Below are 11187 nucleotides of genomic sequence, written 5' to 3'. Positions count from 1 at the left end.
AAAAAAACCTTACGCAGCATAATATTTCAGAAGCCCCAAAATTAACAGATTTTTACAATTTTTTATGTAATACAAAAGGGGATGCACAGACAGCAAACACAAGAACATAACCATTTTTGAGCTCATTAAGCACACTAATGTATTTTTTGTCTTTATTGTGTAACAATTGCTTTACAGACCATGTGAAAGAATAACAAAGAAACAAAACGTAAGGACAGAAAGTCCAAAAACTGAAATAAATGGCACTCAGACAGAAAGGGAAACAATATAACAGCAAAAAGAGACATTTAAATATCAATAACTAGAACCAAGACACGACCAAAACAAAACAACACAACAAAAAGAAAAAGGAAAACCTTAAGATGATTGACAAAGAAATACAAAAGCACAGCCAGCAAACTGTCAATTTAGAATGAATAAAAAGCATGAAAAACAAAAATGAAGAACAACAAAATACTGTAAAAACAAAAGGTAACTTAAACAAGACAAAGCCACAAAATATTTTAAAAAAGACATGACTTGACATAAAAACCAAACAAATAATGAAAGAAACTACTAAGACACACAAAAAAAACCATCCATGTATTTTCTTTTACTCACTTCTCCATTCTGGGTCGCGTGGAGCTGGTGTCTGTCTCCAGCAGTCACTGTGCGAAAGGCAAGATACACCTTGGACAGGTTGCAAGTCCATCACAGGGACACATAGAGACAAACAAGACAAACAACCATTCACAATCTCAATCACATCAAGGGATAATTTAAAGTCCAAAAAACCCACCACAAAACATATTACATCCTCGCAAAGTGAAGTGAAGTGAAGTGAAGTGAGATTTATTTATATAGCACTTTTCAGCAACAAGGCGATCCAAAGCGCTTTACAACAGAAACAAAAACAGAATCCAATACAGAATGAAACACAAAAGAAAAATAGGATAATCTAAACAAAATCACGAAAACAGACATATCCAAGCATGAGCTGAGATAGTCAAATAATCTAAATCAGATAAACTAAACATATCTAAACATGGAATACAGGAAAACTGTTGGGGTTGGTGGAGCCAGGTTTCTTTTGTTACTCCCAGGAGGTGGCGCCAGGAGTCCGGGTAGAGTAGGGAGCTGCTGATCAGACACACCTGGGACCAGTTGGGGCTCATCAATGGTGGCATTTAAGGAGCAGGTTGACATCCATTCAGCGCCTGGTTGTTGACCATACGTGGTAACCTGAGCCCAAGCCTTGCCTTTGCAGATCCTGTTTAAATGCTGCTGTGCCTGAGAGAGGAACTTACCTTTGTGTTTCCGTTTCTTTGTTTCCAGAGATCCTGAGCTCTGCAAGACGCCAGCCTAGCCGATTCTGGTTTCCACTCCGAATGTAATTCGCTCCTGGAAGTGAGTCCAGCCATGGCCGTTCGCCTGCCTTGCCTGTCCGCTCTCCACCGAGAATCTGAGGGATTCATCTGTGCTACTTCGAACCCAGAGGCTTATCTGGCGCTTTAAGTTTTTGCCCTTCACTGGGGTTTTCCTCTAAGGAGACTGATCTTGTTTTTTTGTTGAACTATTAAACCTGTGTAGATCTGAGTCGCGTCTTGAGCAGTCTCTGTATGTGGGCCAAGAAACTTACAAAAACCATGACANTTAATTGTATATTTTAAACAAACTACTTGCGTGTGCGTTAAATTTAATCATTGATGTCCTGAGTCTTAGTCACTCAGTCAGACAGAATACACAACTCACAATGTGCCTCAGCGTGATTAAATCCAGTTTTTATTGAATGAAGCACATTTACCTTTTAAAAGATATAGATTAAAATAAAGCTTTGAGCAGACAGTTTTATAGTTTTCCTTTGTTTTATATTTTATTCGTGTTTATTCTGAGATTTCTGACTGTATACCCAAACATGAATAACTATTGAATTTTGAAATGTGATTTAGCAGAAGTGATTACATGTAAAATCATTACTCTTTCAGAAATTGGTCCTTCAGAACAATGCATTACAATAAACTCAGCTACGAGAATGTAGACTCTGCTTAAAATAAATAAATAAATAAATAAAAAACAGAGTTTCCTCCAGCGCAGAATGCAGCACACGAACATTTACTCTGGTTATTTTAGCTTACATTCATTCTGTCAAGATCCAATATTCTGACAACTGGTTCTGCTTTAAAATTCATTCAGTTCAGTTAAATTGGTCACAGTTATGACCTTCACACCAGCTGCTTTTAATTGTGTGTTGAGAGACTGTTGACCTTTCGCCGTCAAAAGTAAAAAAAAATCAGAAAGCTTCAAAGTTCTACGTACAGAATATAATAACTGAAACTGTCAGCAGTCAAAAGCACAAATGAGAAACGTTTTTATTATTGCACGGCCCAAAGAAAAAACATTCACACACTAGAATCTGTAAGAAATAAGTTGATTTCCACTGATGTTTGCAGATGACAATAAAATGAAGGATGATTAGTTAAAATGTTTCTTACATGCAAACGTGACCAATGCTGTTTTTGGGTGTGTTCATGTGTGTGTCTGAAAATATCTCTTGAACTACTGGACTAAATTTAATGAAACTCACAGACACTAATCATTGAGTGTACCTCTACAACCGATTAACTTTTTGAGCAAGATGGCTGCCAGCGTTAACTGAACCTAAACAACACAAACATGGCTAAAATTCCGCCAGTTTTACAGATATTGGCTTAGAATGGTGTTGAGGTGCTGAGACTGATCCTCAATAATTACTCTGAGCACTAACAGATTGCAGATAATCTTTGTCTGAAAGTCAGCTATTAACTATTTAGAGTCAACTCCTGTCTGTTAGCAAAATATATCATGCATATTTGAATGGATTTTAATAAAAGTTACAAAAAATAATCCTTGGAAGTATCTCTACAAACCCAATTTAAGATGGCCACCACAGCCGACAGACCTAAGAAAACACAAAATGGCTAAAAAACCCTCCAATTTTATAGATATTGACCTAAAAATTGATGTATTTGTAGTTGAGACTCATTTACAACACATAGCCTAAACATCTTGCAATATTACATAAGACGGCCATAAAGTTATTTACAAGTTTTGACTAAAATGACTCTAACTTTGTCATTTCTCATCATAAGTTGATCTTAGTCTAACACGCTGGCATGAAAAGCGGCAGGCGATATGCATTCCTTCAAGGCATGCAAAGCCTTTACTTCACGTTCACATTTGCAAGCTGCAGAACTTACAAAATGTAAATTTATCACCATGATCTATTTAGAAATAATGGACCAACATGAAATAAAAGCAAAGAAATGGAAAATAGCCCATGGATAAACAAATATATTTTCTGTCAGAAACACTAAGAAAAGGCGCAAATTCCCATTTTTTGGCAACTGCATCGCCTAACTCATGTTACCAGATGTGACAGAATGCTGCAGGCACAACTCTATAGATGCCAGCACAAGAAAGTGTGTCATACTCGCTCTTTTTTTTCTCCTCTGGCCTAAAACAGACAAACTTAATGAAAATAAGTTCACAGATATTAAGATACCATGTCCCACTTATAACAAGATGATGTATAATGTAATTAGATTTTTACAAAAAGAAAACTCCTTTACCAGCTGGCAATATATACTGGAGGACAGAACTCTTAAATCAAGTGTTTATCAGTGTGTCATTTTTATCTTTTTGCAGTCTCTGTGGAGGGTGTGGGGGAGGTATGAGCCTGGGAGCTTTCTACTATATTGGAACAGATGACACATAGACGGGCTTCTGTGCAACGTCATCACACAGGCAGAACTTGGGGGCAGAAAACGTTGAGCCAGGCTTCTAAGTAGAGCTGACAAGGCAGTTACCTGCACCAACAGCAGAAAAAAATGGATTGAAACTATTGAATATTCCAAAGGGGACCACAGCCTTTTTGTCATTACCAGATTGACATCGTAGATCGAGTCGAGTGAAAGGGCGGACTGAGGTCCTGCAAGTCCCAAAGGCTGTTAAGACTTTGTGGTCCACTTTGTGTCTCAAGATGCAAAACTTTGATCCCATCTTTGTGATATTTTATTTCTTACATTTAATGTCACTACCATTCTGCTCATATGATCAAAGAGCAAAAACACACACCCAACACACTCATACACCCCTAGTTCACTTTATTAGGTCTACTTGTTTAATTGTTTATTAACGCAAATAGCTAATTAGCCAATCGGATAGCAGCAACTCAGTTCCTTTAGGCCTGTAGAAGTGGTGAGATGACTTGCTGAAGTTTAAACCAGGTATCAAATAAAAAAGGGGGATTTAAGTGACTTTGAATGTGGCATGATTGTTGGTACCAGACGGGCTATTCAGAGTATTTCAGAAACTTTTTACACACAACCATCTCAAGTGTTTAAGGAGAATAGTCCAAACTAGAGAAAATATCCAGTAAGTGGCATTTTTGTGGACATAAAAAGCCTTGGTACATTTGTCAGAGTTCAAAAGAGAACGGGCAGATTGACACATGACAGAAAGGCAACAGAAGCTCAAACCACTTGTTCCAACCAAGTTCTACAAAATACCATCTCTGAACACACAACACGTCCAACCTCGAAGGAAATGGGCTCCAGCTGCAGAAGACCACTTCGGATGCCACTCCTGTTAGCTACACAGGAAACTGAAGCTACAGTTCACAAAACACCGTGTGCCAGACGCCTTCTGGATGCCCCTGTGTGATTTCTGAACAAACCAAGGAGGCCAGGGGTGTTGAAGCCGACTCACCTCTGAGTTGCCTTTGTGCAGCAAAACAAGGATTTTAACAACAACAAACAGATTTATTACTGAGAGAAGATCAATGATGACACACAGCAACTTTATATTTGGTTTAAAAAGTTATTTCTTCATGTTTTGAAACTAATATGATAAGTTATACAGCTGAATTATACAGTTCTGCTCCATGCCTCTTTAAGTTCCACGACGCTTGCTTCATTTCTGAAAGCTCAGATCAGTGTGGGACGTGGCCAGCTCCATCTGTGATCTATGGTCAGAATCTACATACAGATGGACTGGTATGAAGCTATTTTGTGTAGGAGCCTATAGACTCACTAAAATTGGACCATAAGAAATTGGTAAAAACATTGCCAGCACCGATGAGCCTCGATTCAGTGGACTCCAGAGCCTCCACAGTTACCAGATCTCAATGCAACCGATCACCTTTTGTGTGTGGTGGAATCGGAGACCCACATCACGGATGTGCAGCTGACAAATCTGCAGCAACGGCATGATGCTATCATGTACATATGGACTGAAATCTCTAAGGAAGGTTTCCAACAACTTGTTGAATCTATGGCATGAATAATTAAGGCAGTTCTGAAGGCAAAAGGGGGTCAAACCCAGTATTAGCAAGGTGTACATAATAAAGTAGCTGTTGAGTGAAAATGCACACAGTCAATCGTGTCAGTTCACCAACTACCATGAGCATTTGTTTACCTACAGACACAGCTGAAGTGAGTGAAAATAGGTCAAGAGTTATACTTACTGGTCATATTTGTTTACCTACACAAACTACAGTCAGACTAATATAATGTAGGTCAATCATTTAACTCCAGTTTAATGTGGTTTTCAACAGATTCAGACGAATGCTTTGTTTACATTGGAACTGCATATCAATATATATTTGGAAAACTACTGAAGTAAACTCTTTCAAACTGTACCATTTGATATAGTTCAGGGTAATATTTTTGTGTTTGATTTCATATCTTGCAATGAGTACCTTCACTACATTCTATGATAAGTTTGGTTGTCTTGGTTATGATTTCACATGATTACTGTACTTATTTACTAGAGTATAAGTATCACAAATATCATATATTCCTGTCTTTGTTGGCACACTACAATATGTTTTTTTATACAAAAATGAATCAGCAGCTTTTTCAATTTGTTGTCAGACTGTTGAGTGAATTTTCTTAGCAGTTCTAAAATACTGGGATGTAAAATCCAGACAAGCTGCTGTCTTCACATCTAAGGAGCTTTTATGCAACTCAACCTTGATGTTTATTATTGGCCGTACTAAGAAGATCCTTTGTCTTCTGTGACTGTAGATGCAATAAGTATAGGTATCTGCATATCTATAAAGGTCCAAAGAAAACAATTACAGTCATACATCACATCCTTATTGCATTGGGAATCTGGTCCATGATATTGCACCTGGATAACTGGCTGCGTTTTAATGTACTACACAGTTCTGATCAGTTCTTCTGCAGTAAAACCCTGATCTGACGAGTCTTATTCATAAACTAATAGTCCATTATCCTCCTCTAACTCTAGACAGAGGTCCAGTTTCACATTTAAGTAAGAGATGGTGTGGGCCACTTAGTTTCAACAGAAAACCAGAATACAGTTTAATTTTGGTGGTTCAATAAACGAAGCTCATCTGAAGTATGACTTTTTCTCTGAAGAGGCAGTTCTGTCACCAACACCTGGTCAAACAATGGAGAAAAAGCTATTTTCTTTCGAGCTTGAACAAAATGGCAACAAATGACATGCCTATACCACACAGTGCAATTTTAGGGGAGTCCACAGACTTTTTATCGACTATGATTTAATCCAACATACTTAAAAAAGTGAGAAAATTAATACTGAATATGTTTGTATATGAAAATAAGTCTTTCTAAAAGAATTAGAGGCTATTTGAGGTAGAACACTATAAAACAGGGGTGGGCAATCCTGGTCCTGGAGGGCCACCATCCTGCATGTTTTATGTCTTTCTTTACTCCAACACAGCTGATTCAGTGGTTAAATCACCTCTTCATGTTCTGCAGAAGCCTGTTAATCACCCATTGATTTAAATCAGGTGTGTTGAAGCAGAGAAACAAGTAAAAAATGCCAGATGGTGGTCCTCGAGGACCAGGATTGCCCACCCCTGCAATAAAACCACCAAATATTTAGGTTAAAAATATTCATCCATAACGTGAACAGACCTTAATATAATATCTTCCCTACTTTATCATGAGTAAACACAACATCCAGTCATACCTGACACAACTACTGATGTTTAACTAAAAAAATCTCTTTTTTGTAAAGTATTCTGGATAAAAACATCTGCTAAGTGACAAAAAGGTCATCAGAAAAATAATCATATGAGAAACCTAGGCATTTTTAGCCGCCCTGATTTTCAGTATCATGTCAGGACTGTCCAGTTTGCAGAGTATCTGTTCAAACTGCTCGTGTTAGAGATCCAGCAGAAGAACTTGGGCCAAATAATCCCAATCAGACGTACATGAGTTGTAGCTGCTCCTGTTAATGAAGCAACACAAACACAGCTTGGCAGAAGTCTTATCATTATGCTGCCTTCAGCAAAACAGTGGGCTCTGTTAGGATCCTCTCTGTGGTTTCCATTCATCAGTTCCTACTTGCAGAGCACCAAACTGTGATTACTATCTCCTTCGTGAAGGGTAACTTTATGCTTTATTTTGCCATCATGTTTTTCAGTTTTCACAATGAAATGTTTTCCAATGACTGATCTGGGATTAAGCTTTTTATTTGTTTATAATTTGAGGGGCTCCTGTGAAAGTTTTCTCATCAGAATTTCACTGAATCTAATTATTCAAAATACTTCATATTGAAACAAAACCTGCAGGTAGATTAAAAATGGAAAGACGTTTTTTTATTCCGTCTTCATTTTTTTAGAACATAATTTGACAAAATGTAGAAAAATGTTCTGCAAACTTTTTCCCCTGCCTAATGTTTGTGAAGATGTTTATAGTAACTCATTGCAGAGTCATGAAGAACAAACAAAAAAAAAAAACAGTAAAAAACATAATCTGCATAATACTTTTCTCATATTGATAGGTAATTTGTCCTTAAATTAAAAATGTGTAGCAAAATTTGGGACTGGATGCAAACTATCCTGTGTTTGTTTACCTATGGAAACAGCTGAAGTGACTGAAAATAGGCCATGTTCTTTGTTTACATCAAATGTGGACCCACATTTTAGGACTCCATTCAGTATATGTGGAAAACCCTACTTCTTGCACAATGACTGCTGGAGATAGGCACCAGCTCCCCTATGGATGGATGGATGGACGGAAAAAACAAGAAGGCTGGAAAAGACATACCCAAATTAAATCGGATGCTATTCTTGAACCTTTTGCTGTACAAACCAAAAATTGGGTTCCATTTCAAGTTAACACTTTGAATTTTTTACCTCAGCAGTCAAAACGATTGCCCCTAACAGCTGCCCCTAAAACACTAGGTGTGTGTGTGAGTGAAGGATTAGATTGGTGTTTTTTGAACCCTCTTTCATGCCATGTACCAATGTTAAACCCCCATTTTGTTGGATTAGTTTAGGTTTTATCTGTGAATTTGTCTTGTTACTGTTTGCTTTCTCCTCTGATTGACAAAGATTATCTCTATATCTGAAAAACTTATTGTCAAAAAGTTAAAAATCCTCTTCTGTTGTACAGAAGAGGATTAGAGCCATGGTGAAAAAACTAATTTTCCAGAATTTTAATGTCTTTCGTCAGAATTCTGACGGTAAAGTCTGAATTCTTTCCATTTTTTTTCTATTATGCTAATCTGAATGCTAAATTCAGATTATCTGTTGTGGCTGATGATTTGTGGTTACTACCACATCATATTTTAGCTCAATATTTGTTTTTATTAACTGAGTTATAGCTATTTTTGTATTTACTAAGGTCGATTAGCTGTGTCAACCATTTTGAATCGGGCTGATTCCAAAACGGAACCAGTTGTAGATGTGAATCCATTTATTGCTGTCTGAGAGTTTCTTTCAAATCATTCCCTGGTTCATAAGATATTTTGGTAACAGACAGACAAATGCACACACACACACACAGGCCTGCTTTCCACCTTTTGACAGTGGGCTATAAAAGTATACTATTTTATATGGACTTAACAACTAAAATTGTTCTAATAGATATTGGGATTACATAGTGAACATAACAAAGCCTCTATCCCTGGTGTTTGTGGTGGTGCTCACATTCTTTTCATCCATTCATGATATGCCACATATCCAGGTCTGTCCAAGCCCTTCTCTTTCTGTGCCCTGCAGACCTTCCTGGAGATGTCAAAATATTCCAAAACCAGATGGGATAAATAAACCCTCCATGTCTGCTTTGAGCTTTCTTCAGTTGGATGTCCCCCAGATTTCCCCACAGGAACAATCAGGGAGAGGACTGAAGCACTTTTACTGGGCCTCTTAAGTGTAAAAAAAGCAGTATTTTTATTCCACACAACCATCTCCACTTTCTTTTAAGGTGCTCTCATTCATATAAGCCTTACTACTGTCGTCTATGTTGTTTTAAATGTAAGACCACCAACTCACATGAAAGAACCTTTGCTTCTGTACTGCTAATGCTTGTGTGCCTCTTATATTGGGGAAAATGTCCCCTTGGTATGAGACTATTTCATAATTTTTTCAACACACTGTGCACTGAGGGGAAAAATAGTTTCATAACCTGGAATATATGAAGCCTTCTTGTCATTTGTAGTTGCTCAATATCTGTTTGTTTTGCTTTGTTAGTGTTTAATTTGGTTTCACTGTTTTATTCTTTTATTTGCCTAAACTTTGATAAACTAAAACATGAATTATTTTGGAAAAAAAGACTGAAAGAAAAATTTGTTCTGACTTTATTCTCTTTATGAAAGTTCTAGTTTCAAACATGGAAACAACACTGGTCAATGTGAACACATCTGCTGTGGCTTAAAACTGGCTGTAAATCTTCACAACAAAGAATTTTGAAATCAAATCAACTAATTTGTTGGGGTTGGTGGAGCCAGGTTTCTTTTGTTACTCCCAGGAGGTGGCGCCAGGAGTCCGGGTAGAGTAGGGAGCTGCTGATCAGACACACCTGGGACCAGTTGGGGCTCATCAATGGTGGCATTTAAGGAGCAGGTTGACATCCATTCAGCGCCTGGTTGTTGACCATACGTGGTAACCTGAGCCCAAGCCTTGCCTTTGCAGATCCTGTTTAAATGCTGCTGTGCCTGAGAGAGGAACTTACCTTTGTGTTTCCGTTTCTTTGTTTCCAGAGATCCTGAGCTCTGCAAGACGCCAGCCTAGCCGATTCTGGTTCCCACTCCGAATGTCATTCGCTCCTGGAAGTGAGTCCAGCCATGGCCGTTCGCCTGCCTTGCCCGTCCGCTCTCCACCGAGAATCTGAGGGATTCATCTGTGCTACTTCGAACCCAGAGGCTTATCTGGCGCTTTAAGTTTTTGCCCTTCACTGGGGTTTTCCTCTAAGGAGACTGATCTTGTTTTTTGTTGAACTATTAAACCTGTGTAGATCTGAGTCGCGTCTTGAGCAGTCTCTGTATGTGGGCCAAGAAACTTACAAAAACCATGACAAAAACACATCAATCATGTATATTCTAAAAGAATCATGTATAATCTAAATGGAATATAAACACAATGAAACACAAAAAAAGAAAAACACATCAATCATGTCTAATCTAAATGTACAGAACTAAACTAAGTGTACAGGAAGCTAAAAACATGAGAAAGCTAAACTAAACAGTACCGAATTTCTAAATAGTACCAGAGGCCTGCTAAAACAGCTGATTTAAAAATTACTAACTACAAAGACACATTAGAGCAACTGTGAGATGACAAATAGAGAGCACATAAAACAACTAACTAACAGTCAAAAAGAATTTCAAGGAAGAAACTACCATTCTGTAGATGAATGCGTATCACCCACTGCCTTGTATGTCAAAGCACTCAGAGTATGTGTTGGGATGACTCTCAGCTACTGAGAGAGCTGCCAAAGTATAGATTCACTACTAAGAGAGAACATATAAACAGGTAGACAAATAAAGGTGTATGAGTTGTAGTCACTGAAATAGAGATACACAAAATTGGCTCGCCACAGTGCAGTCTAAGCTAATCAGACGAGAATTTGTTCCGCCATCCTGTTAGGTGCTACATGGGGACCCTTAGTTACTGGAAACCATAAATATCAGAGTATAAAACCTAAACATAGCCAAGGAGTCCAATTTTTACTTTCAATTGTCATAATTATCAGAACCTGCACTATAATAAACTAGTAATCTGTTTTATAGTTGAGTATTATGCCATATTGGAGCATAAATCATTAAAAACATGACCATTTTAGTTGTATTAACAGTGTATCTGATCGGGCAGGAGGTCATTAGTAGTTGAAGAAGTTACTTTAATCTGCAGCTTTAAGAGATGTAGTTGCTTCTTTTACTCTCCACCACAAC

The 11187-nt window shown here is 37.8% G+C and overlaps 1 long non-coding RNA gene across 1 annotated transcript; it reads left to right on the top strand.

Annotated features, from left to right (window-relative positions):
- Positions 1-1043: 1043 nt before the first annotated feature.
- LOC119617286 lies at positions 1044-1575 on the top strand. Its single transcript, XR_005233516.1, has 2 exons — positions 1044-1216; positions 1315-1575. It is a non-coding gene; the product is annotated as an uncharacterized LOC119617286 (long non-coding RNA).
- The last annotated feature ends 9612 nt before the right edge of the window (positions 1576-11187 follow it).

Source organism: Kryptolebias marmoratus, linkage group LG8, assembly GCF_001649575.2.
Source record: "Kryptolebias marmoratus isolate JLee-2015 linkage group LG8, ASM164957v2, whole genome shotgun sequence".
Taxonomy (NCBI): Eukaryota; Metazoa; Chordata; class Actinopteri; order Cyprinodontiformes; family Rivulidae; genus Kryptolebias; species Kryptolebias marmoratus.
This window is presented reverse-complemented; position numbering and strand designations above follow the sequence as displayed.